The sequence below is a fragment of the Monodon monoceros genome, unplaced genomic scaffold (assembly GCF_005190385.1).
Source record: "Monodon monoceros isolate NGI ecotype Baffin Bay Population unplaced genomic scaffold, NGI_Narwhal_1 Super_Scaffold_8, whole genome shotgun sequence".
Taxonomy (NCBI): Eukaryota; Metazoa; Chordata; class Mammalia; order Artiodactyla; family Monodontidae; genus Monodon; species Monodon monoceros.
Window position 1 is genome coordinate 23,564,328 of NW_021703785.1, and position 12,695 is coordinate 23,577,022.

At 39.0% G+C, this 12,695-nt stretch overlaps 1 pseudogene; it reads right to left on the minus strand.

Annotated features, from left to right (window-relative positions):
• Positions 1-352: 352 nt before the first annotated feature.
• Positions 353-12,695, minus strand: part of LOC114888046 — a 105,967-nt pseudogene continuing 93,624 nt past the window's right edge.

Consider the following 12,695-nt stretch of genomic DNA (forward strand, 5'->3'; position numbering starts at 1 on the left):
TTGTGGAAAATGTGTGATTTTCTGTTGACATGAAAATATTTCAAGGCACGGTGTCCTTGCCTGACTGGTTTAGTATTTTCTGCATAAGTGATACAGGAACACCTATACAACTCTCTTCCACCCTGTTGTAAAGGTCAGAAAAAAGCATCAAACTGGGAGGGTACTAGCTTATTGCCAGAGTAGTAATGTCTCAAGCCTTTCAAAGTATGTTGTCTTTTCCCTCGTTCTGTTTGTCTCCATTTTCTTTTTACAGCTCACAGAATGTAGGGGTTTTGTTGTTGTTAACAGTTGTTCTTTGCAGGTTTTTTTTTTTCCTCCAGATTAAAGTCCTATCTCTTCTTAGTTTGTTTCTCTATGTGGTATTTCACTTGGTCAGTTCCTGCCTGATTGCATCGATGAGCTCTTCTTGTAGCTTAGTTACTTCTTTTCTCATTTCTTCTAAAGTGTTTGGCTTCAGCCTGTCATAGTCCAGTCCTTCTGTCTGGACTCCGTTGGCACTGGACTGTGATGAGGGTGCAGATTTTGGTCTGTAAATAACAGGTGACTTGCTGCCATTCATTGTATTTGTTCTTTCCCAAGGTTTTCTTGTTGGTTCAGGTGTACTTGTTGAAGAGGCCTTAGAAGTTACAGGCTCTGAATCTTCATTTTCGTCTTCTTTTCGTTCTGCTCCTATTGTTGATCACTTTTCAGCAATTCTCTTCCTCCTGGCCAGCAGGGTGCTCATTTCTTCCATTAACCCACCACCCCTAACGGAAGGGGTCCTTTTCCACTACCTGTATTTTTTAGATGAGGCCAAATTCACACCAGTGATCTCTCCGCTTGGGAAACAGGAATCCTCCATCCGTGACACTTTCCTAAGTTTTGATCCAGAAATTGCAGCTGCAAGTCCAGTTAAAGGATGACTGTCTTCAAACATGGATCCCCAAAAGATCCAGATGCAGGGAGGGGAGAAGCAGGGGGTGGTGGAGGAGGAGGGGGTACCTGATTAGGAAGGAGGTGGTAGAGGAGGCGGAGGCCCTGAGGAAGGAAGTGGATGGGATGGAGGGAGTCCTGGGGGAGGAGGGAGTGTGGCTGATGCCTGGGCAGGACCTGGTGGGAGTGGAGGAGGGGGTGGAGGTGCCGGTGGTCCCAGGACAATGCAAGCCTGGCTCAGCAGCAGAGGAGACTCCCAGCACAGAGCTTAGAGGAGTCTCCACAGAGGCAGGGGCAGCAGCGTTTGACATTCTTTGCTCTCGCTCGCATTCCAGCTGCTCCCTTTCTAGTTGCTCTTGCCGCTTTCGTTCTTGCCTTTCTCGGTCCAGTCTCTCCAGCCTCTCCGCTCTTGTCTCTCCCGCTCCAGGCAATCCTGAACTTCTCTTTCTTGTCTCTCTCTCTCCAGCTGCTCCTGTTCTAGTCACTCCCTCTCCAGCCCTCCCCTTTCTAACCTCTCCCCCTCCAATCTCTCCCTTTTCATTCTTTCGCCCTTTCCTGCTCCAGGTCACTTTCTTTGCTGTGCTTGTAGTTGCCTCTTAATTTTTTTGTGTGGTACGCGGGCCTCTCACCGCTGTGGCCTCTCCCGCCGCGGAGCACAGGCTCCGGATGCGCAGGTTCAGCAGCCATGGCTCACGGGCCCAGCTGCTCCGTGGCACGTGGGATCTTCCCGGACCGGGGCACGAACCCGTGTCCCCTGCATCGGCAGGTGGTCTCTCAACCACTGCACCACCAGGGAAGCCCTATAGTGTATTTTTAATTTTAGTTATTGTAATCTTCAGCTCTTGTTTTATATATATACATATATATATATATATATATATATATATATATATATATATATATATAGTTTTATCAAGTTCTCAGTGACTTCTTCAATTCTTCTCCTGAGTTTGGTAAGCAACTTTATTATTATTACCTGAACTCTTTACCAGGTAGATTTCTTATCTCCATTTAGTTTAGTTCTTTTTCTGAGGTTTTGTCTTTTTCTTTCTTTTGGAACATATTCCTTTGTCTCCTCATTTTGCTAATTCTCTGTGTTTATCTCTATGTATTAGGTAGATCAGATATATCCCCTGGTCTTGAAGGAGTGGTCCATTGTAGGTTTCCTGTGAGGCCCAGAAGAGCAATCCCCTATGGTCACCAGAGCCAGGCACTTCATGAGTATTCCTTCTGTGGGCTGTTTGAGTCCTCCTGTTGTGGTGGGGTCATGTTTGCTACTGGTGTACTGATTGGTGCGGCTGTTCCCTGGCCCAGCTGTTTGCAAGGCCTGGTCATGACTGCTGCCCCAGTGAGGCTGGATTCAGGGCCTGACTGCAACAGCTGTGGGTATGGTGGTTTTATGGGGTTGGTCCCCTGGCACAGGAGCCATTTTGTGGGGGAGGCATGCCAGACCCACCTGAGGCTGCCTGCCAGGTGTGGTGGGGTAGGGCTTGCTTTGGAAAGGCACTGACCAGGGTGGATGGATTGGACAGGATGGGTCCTCAGGGGACTGCTAGGACAGGGAAGGAAATACTAGCAGGGTAGTTAGCAAATGTCAGAAATAATGCCCACCAGCGCCTGGCCAGCTAGGTAAAAGGAGAATTAGAAAAATGGCATCTACCACTGGTTTGGTACCTTGATAAAGTTCCAATAGATCCCTGCTCCTTTGGGACTCACCCTAAAGTTTGTCAATGAATCTCCTTCACATATAGCCCAGGCACTTTTCAAACATAGGTCTCTTTGCCGGAACTCAGAGTGAGTGAGCTTGTGCACAATCCATTTAAGAGCAGAGTCTGTTTGCTATAGCCCTCCAGCTCTCCAAGCCATAAGCCTCGGTGGTTTTCAAAGCCAGACATTATATGGGATCATCTTCCAGGTGCAGGTCCCCAGGGCTGGGCTGCCTGATGTAGAGCTCAAACCCTTTGCTCCTTAGGGAGGACCTCTGAGTTTGTGATATCCCCTCCCACTGTGGGTCACTGTGCCAGGGATGTGGGTCCTGACTAGACTGCATCTCTGCCCCTCCTAGCCATCTCAATTTGGATTTTTCTTTATATCTTTAGCTGTAAAAGAGGCATTCTTCTAGTCTTCAGGTTGTTCTTAGAAAAACTTCTATACATAGCATAGTTTTTGTGTGTCTGCGGGAGGAGGTGAGCTGAGGTTCTTCCTACTCCACCATCTTGATTCTCTCCTCCTTCTTGAAAGGACTACTCTTGATGAAGATATACAGTGAATTAAAGGCAAGTATTTTGTTTGTGAAGGAGTAGGAGCATCTGTGGCATATATTAGAAATTTAACAGCATTATATTCTTCCAAACCTGGTTATATGATATTTTCCCCATTAATCACATGGCAAGGTATATATGAGTAGTAATGCAGAGAGTTGGCAAGTGTCATATTGCAAAACAACACACAATTTATTTTCCAAAAATACTTATTCTGAAAATTAAATGACACCTTAAACAAAATAAATGTCCAGAATATAACTTAAAATTTGGCTGTTTTATCAACAAAGATTATCCACTTCTCTTTGACACTTAATCACTTTTGTGCTATCTTTATATGGACACTATTTTTTAAGCTGAAAATTTTCATCATTATCAACATTAACATTTATTGTGTACTTAATCAAAAAAACTTAATCTACTCAGGAAGGATTAAAATTTTGAAAGTGCATAAATATTTTAAATATCTTGATCTTCTACTACTGATGATACTTTCTACTGCTACTAACATTGACTGTTCATTTGTTTCTGTGGAAAACAGATCCACCAAAACATAATTTCCAGAACATAATTTCCAAGAAAGATTAATTTGGAAAGCAGCAGATTTAAAAGTTCATTCAATATCATTTTTAAGCTTCTCTTGAAACCAATGACAAAATTTCTTGGCAAGAGTGAAAACTAGAGTTGCTAGTACTGTACTGTTGTTTTTTAAAAAATGGATTTAACTGGAATGTGGATTTCTTCTTAAAATAATGCAATGAGGAACAAAATTCTGGAAAGTATATTCCTTTTGTACATTATCAAATGTCAGGAAATATTTTGTATATTATGAAATTACATTCATTTTACATTTTAGGAAAATACTCATAAATTATGTAAATGATTTGTGAAATTATGGAAAATATGGAATTATTGTGAACAAATATGGGAATTATCTTCCTTTCTTTAAACATGTACTATACGACAAATACACTTCCTCTGCAGCTTAAATTAGTTTTCTTGTTTACTCTCTGCAAAAGTTAAAAAGTTACGTATCTTATTAATAGAAGATTATTTATTATAAATTTGCTTTTCTTTTTGCCTACCTTACCTAAAATTTTCATCTCAGAGAAGAGTAAAATAAATTCTAAAAGGAATATGGAGACTGAGATGTATTATTGAGGAATATACATTGAATAGAGAGATAATATTCATGTTCTAATATAAAAAGCATTATACATTGTGGGGAGGATAACTGTGTTAATCAAGATGTTATTATGAGAGAGGATTTTCTAATTTTCTACCAACATTCCCATTAGAATGTCAATAATGCACCTAAAGGAAACACATAAGTACATTGTCCTGTGTGGTGGAGGGTAAGCATCATCCACAGGTTTCATCATCTCTGATTATGGTAGAATGAGATTGAGTCCTTTTCTGACCTAGTGATATTTGAGGGGTGAGAAGGAAAAAAGTAAAGAGAGAGAGAGAGAGAATCACATTTGAAAGAGTCCCATTTTCCACCTATATAGTCTTTAACATAAAGAGGGGGATATATGTTATATCAGGCAAGATTCTACAAGGGCAGAGATAGGAGAGATAGTGACTCACCTGGCTCTCTAAATTAGGTTGAGGAAAGTGGATATCTAGAAGGCTTCTATATAATAATCTAGTACACAGATATCACCACAGAACCTTGGCAGTGTGCTTAGGTATGAGTCATGAGCCTTTCAGAACCTGTAGGCTTAGAATTAAGAACTAAAATATAGCTGTGAATAAAAATGCTGAGCAAAAAACACAAGTGGGATTATTGTAGTGAGTCAGATGGAAAATTTTGTGGGATTTAAGGTTTGTTTTCACCAAGAAGAGAAGCTGAGCTATGTATATCAAAGAGTGTCCCAGCCTATGCTGACTGTCTGGATGTGATTATTATTAATAGCAACTCTTTACTGTCAAAGTATTCTATTCTGAACAATAAGTCACATGGTCACTACAGATAATGTATATTCTCCAAGGGCTTTGCCATTGAAATTATAGAAGTAGAAAGAGGAAAGGGATGCTGAGTAACTAGAAAATTTTATCTAATAGACACCAAACATTATTTAAAAGGACTACAAAAAACTAAGGTATCATACAATTTTCAAACTTTATATAACAGAAAGTTACTTTTCTCCCTCATCCATGCATACATGCTATTAAGTCAGACCAAATTAATTAGAGATTAACTATTATGCTTTCTAGGCACATCAGCATTGTAGTATGAAATAAATTTTCCAATTCCACATCATTGCACTATTTATAAGATTTAAAGATAATGGAATAAAATTGTATTTTTGTTTTGTCTTTATTTTTGAATTTTATTTAATATTTTTATACAGCAGGTTCTTATTAGTCATCAATTTTATACACATCAGTGTATACATGTCAATCCCAATCGCCCAATTCATCACACCACCACCACCACCCTCTGCCGCTTTCCCCCCTTGGTGTCCATACATTTGTTCTATACACCTGTGTCTCAACTTCTGCCCTGCAAACTAGTTCACCTATACCATTTTTCTAGGTTCCACATATATACATTTATATATGATATTTGTTTTTCTCTTTCTGACTTACTTCACTCTGTATGACAGTCTCTACATCCATCCACGTCTCTACAAATGACCAAATTTTGTTCTTTTTTATGGCTGAGTAATATTCCATTCTATATAAGTACCACAACTTCTTTATCCATTCGTCTGTTGATGGGCATTTAGGTTGCTTCCATGACCTGGTTATTGTAAATAGTGCTGCAGTGAATATTGGTGTGCATGTGTCTTTTTGAATTATGGTTTTCTCTGGGTATATGCCCAGTAGTGGGATTCCTGGATCACATGGTAACTCTATTTTTAGTTCTATAAGGAACCTCCATACTGTTCTCCATAGTGGCTGTATAAATTTACATTCCCACCAACAGGGCAAGAGGGTTCCCTTTTCTCCACACCCTCTCCAGCATTTGTTGTTTGTAGATTGTCTGATGATGCCCATTCTAACTGGTGTGAGGTGATACCTCATTGTAGTTTTGATATGCATTTCTCTAATAATTAGTGATGTTGAGCAGCTTTTCATGTACTGCTTGGCCATCTGTATGCCTTCTTTGGAGAAATGTCTATTTAGCTCTTCTGCCCATTTTTGGATTGGGTTGTTTGTTTTCTTAATATTGAGCTGCATGAGCTGTTTGTGTATTTTGGAGATTAATCCTTTGTCCATTGATTCATTTGCAAATATTTTCTCCTATTCTGAGGGTTGTCTTTTCGTCTTGTTTATTATTTCCTTTGCTGTGCAAAAGCTTTGAAGTTTCATTAGGTCCCATTTGTTTATTTTTGTTTTTACTTCCATTACTCTAGGAGGTGGACCAAAAAAGATTTTGCTGGGCTTCCCTGGTGGCGCAGTGGTTGAGAGTCCGCCTGCTGATGCAGGGGATGCGGGTTCATGCCCCGGTCTGGGAAGATCCCACATGCCGCGGAGTGGCTGGGCCCGTGAGCCATGGCCGCTGAGCCTGCGCGTCCGGAGCCTGTGCTCCGCAGTGGGAGAGGCCACAACGGTGAGAGGCCCGCATACGGCAAAAAAAAAAAAAAAGGATCTTGCTGTAATTTATGTCAAAGAGTGTTCTTCCAATGTTTTCCTGTAACAGTTTTATAGTGTCCGGTCTTACAATTACATCTCTAATCCATTTTGAGTTTATTTTTGTGTATGGTGTTAGGAAGTGTTCTAATTTCATTCTTTTACACGTAGCTGTCCAGTTTTCCCAGCACCACTTATTGAAGAGACTATCTTTTCTCCATTGTATATCCTTGCCTCCTTTGTCATAGATTAGTTGCCCATAGGTGCGTGGGTTTATCTCTGGGCTTTGTGTCTTGTTCCATTGATCTATGTTTCTGTTTTTGTGCCAGTACCATATTGTCTTGATTACTGTACCTTTGCAGAATAGTCTGAAGTCAGGGAGTCTGATTCTTCCAGCTCCATTTTTTTCCCCTCAAGACTGCTTTGGCTATTCAGGGTCTTTTGTGTCTCCACACAAATTTTAAGATTTTTTGTTCTAGTTCCGTAAAAACTGCCATTGGTAATTTGATAGGGATTGAACTGAATCTGTAGATTGCTTTGGGTAGTATAGTCACTTTCACAATATTAATTCTTCCAATCCAAGAACAAGGTATATCTATCTGTTGGTTTCATTTCTTTCATCAGTGTCTTATACTTTTCTGCATACAGGTCTTTTGTCTCCCTAGGTAGGTTTATTCCTAGGTATTTTATTCTTTTTGTTGCAGTGGTAAATGGGAGTGTTTCCTTAATTTCTCTTTCAGATTTTTCATCATTAGTGTATAGGAATGCAAGAGATTTCTGTGCATTAATTTTGTATCCTGCTACTTTACCAAATTCACTGATTAGCTCTAGTGGTTTTCTGGTGGCATCTTTAGGATTCTCTATGTGTAGTATCATGTCATCTGCTAACAGTGACAGTTTTACTTCTTCTTTTCCAATCTGTATTCCTTTTATTTCTTTATCTTCTCTGATTGCCATGGCTAGGACTTCCAAAACTATGCTGAATAATAGTGGTGAGAGTGGACATCCTTGTCTTGCTCATCTTAGAGGAAAAGCTTTCAATTTTTCACCATTGAGAATGGTATTTGCTGTGGATTTGTAGTATATGCCCTTTATTATGTTGAGGTTAGTACGCTCTATGCCGACTTTCTTGAGAGGTTTTATCAAAAATGGGTGTTGAATTTTGTCAAAAGCTTTTTCTGTATCTCTTGGGATGATCATATGGTTTTTACTGTTCAGTTTGTTAATATGGTGCATCACATTGACTGATTTGCATATATTGAAGAATATTTGCATCTCTGGGATAAATCCCACTTGATCATCGTGTATGGTGCTTTTAATGTGTTGTTGGATTCTGTTTGCTAGAATTTTGTTGAGGATTTTTGCATGTATATTCATCAGTGATATTGGTCTGTAATTTTCTTTTTTTGTAGTATCTTTGTCTGGTTTTGGTATCAGGGTGATGGTGGCCTCATAGAATGAGTTTGGGAGTGTTCCTTCCTCTGCAAGTTTTTGGATGAGTTTGAGAAGGACGGGTGTTAGCTCTTCTCTAAATGTTTGATAGAATTCACCTGTGAAGCCATCTGGTCCTAGACTTTTGTTTGTTGGAAGATTTTTAATCACAGTTTCAATTTAATTACTTGTGATTGGTCTGTTTATATTTTCTATTTCTTCCTGCTTCAGTCTTGGAAGGTTATACATTTCTAAGAATTTGTCCGTTTCTTCCAGGTTGTCCATTTTATTGGCATAGAGTTGCTTGTTGTAGTCTCTTAGGATGCTTTGCATTTCTGCGGTGTCTGTTGTAACTTCTTTTTTATTTTTAATTTTATTGATTTGAGTCCTCTCCCTCTTTTTCTTGATGAGTCTGGCTAATGGTTTATCAATTTTGTTTATCTTCTCAAAGAACCAGCTTTTAGCTTTATTGATCTGTGCTATTGTTTTCTCTGTTTCTCTTTCACTTACTTCTGCTCTGATATTTATGATTTCTTTCCTTCTGCTAACTTTGCGTTTTGTTTGTTCTTCTTCCTCTAGTTCCTTTAGGTGTAAGGTTAGATTGTTTACTTGAGATTTTTCTTGTTTCTTGAGGTAGGCTTGTATAGCTATAAACTTCCCTCTTAAAACTGCTTTTGCTGCATCCCATAGGTTTTGGATCGTCATGTTTTCATTGTCATTTGTCTCTAGGTGTTTTTTGATTTCCTCTTTGATTTCTTCAGTGGCTTCTTGGTTATTTAGTAACGTATTGTTTAGCCTCAATTTGTTTGTGTTTTTTACGTTTTTTCCCTTGTAATTCATTTCTAATCTCACAGAGTTGTGGTCAGAAAAGATACTTGATATGATTTCAATTTTCTTAAATTTACTGAGGCTTGATTTGTGACCTAAGATGTGCTCTATCCTGGAGAGTGATCTGTGCGCACTTGAGAAGAAAGTGTAATCTGCTGTTTTTGGATGGAATTCCTATAAATATCAATTAAATCTATCTCATCTGTTGTGTCATTTAAAGCTTCTGTTTCCTTATTTTCATTTTGGATGATCTGTCCATTGGTGTAAGTGAGGTGTTAAAGTCCCCTACTATTATTGTGTTACTGTCAATTTCCTCTTTTACAGCTGTTAGTAGTTGCCTTATGTATTGAGGTGCTCCTAAGTTGGATGCATATATATTTATAATTGTTATATCTTCTTCTTGGATTGAACCCTTGATCCTTATGTAGTGTCCTTCCTTGTCTCTTGTAACATTCTTTATTTTAAAGTCTTTTATATCTGGTATGAGTTTTGCTACTCCAGCTTTCGTTTGGTTTTCATTTGCCTGGAATATCTTTTTCCATCCCCTTGCTTTCAGTCTTTATGTGTCCCTAGGTCTGAAGTGGGTCTCTTGTAGACAGCATATAGATGGGTCTTGTTTTTGTATCCATTCAGCAAGCCTGTGTCTTTTGGTTGGAGCATTTAGTCCATTCACGTTTAAGGTAATTATCCATATATATGGTTCTATGACCATTTTCTTAATTGTTTTGGGTTTGTTTTTTTAGGTCCTTTTCTTCTCTTGTGTTTCCCACTTAAAGAAGTTCCTTTAGCATTTGTTGTAGAGCTGGTTTGGTGGTGCTGAATTCTCTTAGCTTTTGCTTGTCTGTAAACCTTCTGAGTTCTCCATCGAATCTGAATGAGATCCTTGCCAGGTAGAGTAATCTTGGTTGTAGGTTCTTCCCTTTCATCACTTTAAGTATATCGTGCCATTCCCTTCTGGCTTGTAGAGTTTCTGCTGAGAAATCAGCTGTTAACCTTATGGGACTTCCCTTGTATGTTATTTGTCGTTTTTCCCTTGCTGCTTTCAATAATTTTTCTTTGTCTTTAATTTTTGCCAATTTGATTACTATGTGTCTCTGCTGTTTCTCCTTGGGTTTATCCTGTATGGGACTCTCTGTGCTTCCTGGACTTGGGTGGCTATTTTCTTTTCTATGTTAGGGAAGTTTTTGACTATAATCTCTTCAAATATTTTCTCGAGTCCTTTCTCTCTCTCTTCTTCTTCTGGGATCCGTATAATGCAAATGTTGTAGCATTTAATGTTTTCCCAGAGGTCTCTTATGCTCTCTTCATTTCTTTTCATTCTTTTTTCTTTAGTCTGTTCTGCAGCAGTGAATTCCACCATTCTGTCTTCCAGGTCACTTATCCGTTATTCTGCCTCAGTTATTCTGCTATTGATCCCTTCTAGTGTAGTTTTCATTTCAGTTATTGTATTGTTCATCTCTGTTTGTCTGTTAATTCTTCTAGGTCTTTGTTAAACATTTCTTGCATCTTCTCAATCTTTGCCTCCAATATTTTCTGAGGTCCTGGATCATCTTCACTATTATTATTCTGAATTCTTTTGCTGGAAGGTTGCCTATCTCCACTTCATTTAGTTATTTTTCTGGGCTTTTATCTTGTTCCTTCATCTGGTACATAGCCCTCTGCTTTCTCATCTTGTCTATCTTTCTGTGAATGCAGTTTTCATCTCACAGGCTGCAGGATTGTAATTCTTCTCACTTCTGCTGTCTGCCCTCTGGTGGATGAGGCTATCTAAGAGGCTTGTGCAAGTTTCCTGGTGGGAGGGACTGGTGGTGGTGAAAGCTGTTGCTCTGGTGGGCAGAGCTCAGTAAAACTTTAATCCTCTTGACTGCTAATGGGTGGGGCTGTGTTCCCTCTCTGTTGGTTGTTTGGCCTGAGGCAACCCAACACTGGAGACTACCTGGGCTCTTTGGTGGGGCTAATGGCAGACTCTGGGAGGGCTCACGCCAAGGAGTACTTCCAGAACTTCTGCTGCCAGTGTCCTTGTCCCCATGGTGAGCCACAGCCAACCCCTTGCCTCTGCAGGAGACCCTCCAACACTAGCAGGTAGGTCTGGTTCAGTCTCCCCTGGGGCCACTGCTCCTTCCCCTGGGTCCTGATGCACACACTACTTTGTGTGTGCCCTCCAAGAGTGGAGTCTCTGTTTCCCCCAGTCCTGTCGAAGCCCTGCAATCAATTCCCACTATGCTTCAAAGTCTTATTCTCTAGGAATTCCTCCTCCCGTTGCTGGACCCCCAGGTTGGGAAGCCTGATGTAGGGCTCAGAACCTTCACTCCAGTGGGTGGACTTCTGTGGTATAAGTGTTCTCCAGTCTGTGAGTCACCCACCCACCGGTTATGGGATTTGATTTTACTGTGATTGCGCCCCTCCTACCATCTCACTGTGGCTTCTCCTTTGTCTTTGGATGTGGGGTATCTTTTTTGGTGAGTTCCAGGGTCTTCCTGTCGATGACTGTCCAGCAGCTAGTTGTGATTCTGGTGTTCTCACAAAAGGGAGTGAGAGCATGTCCTTCTACTCTGCCATCTTGGTTCAGGGCCTACTCTAAAATTGTATTTTTAGAGGTTTTGAACTATGTATAGGGAATTGAAAAGCATTACTCACAAAGTAGTTTCAAAGATATCAGCCCCTGCATTATGAAAAATGGTATAAACATTACTTCCATTTATGTTTATTTTCTCACTCATGTCCCTCATACTGGATTTATGGTTTCTGGAGCTAATACGTGCTTTGTTTTTTGCTATTAGTACAAAGAAGTTATATTGCTAAATATAGCTATTTACAAGTAAAGCTCACATTTCAACCTCAACAGAAGATGGGGAAATTAATTTTTGTACTCATTATATTTTTATATATGTTCTTATTTAAATCTGAAGAACAACTTACATAAATTACAGAGGAAACTAAAATATATTAAAAATGTTCCACAATTACATTAAAGAAAAAAAGTTTTTGTTCAAATACAGAAGATAACAAACTTACCTAAATGTGTGATAACCTGAAATATTCTGCAAAGTTGTGTTAAAATTATATTTTTGAAATTATTAAATATATATTAATGCTTCTAAGGTATAATATTCTTCTAGTGTCATTTTACCAGGCAAAATATGAGAAGATGGAAAGTTCTTTCACTTTTATGTTTAACATTTTTATAAGCAAGCGAGAGTCACAGAAGTCATTTGTTAGGTTAAGATAAATGTTACAGAGACCTTGATAAAATGTCAATGTTAGCAGAAGAAAGTCAACATATGATACAGTTAAAGTGTGTGTATGTGGGTGTGCGTGTGTATATATGTATATAATCTCTTAACTAGATAAATGCTCCATTTATAATTTTAATCCAACACACATATAAGGCAGGAAAAATGATAAAATATTTAAAAAACAAGTTTATGTTTAACAAGTATCATTTATAATTTTTAAAATTCTATCAAAACTTGACTGTGTTTTGAAATTATTATAAGTGAATAATGTCTACCCAACTATAATATGGCTATCAATTTATTATATTTCAAAGGCAAAGGACTTAGGGTGATATTATGGAGGGCGATCATTTTAAAACAGTATCAAATACTGTATACACCACAATACACCTGCAGAACATTTGTTTTATTAACACACCCACCCACCGCCAGACACACTTTTAAA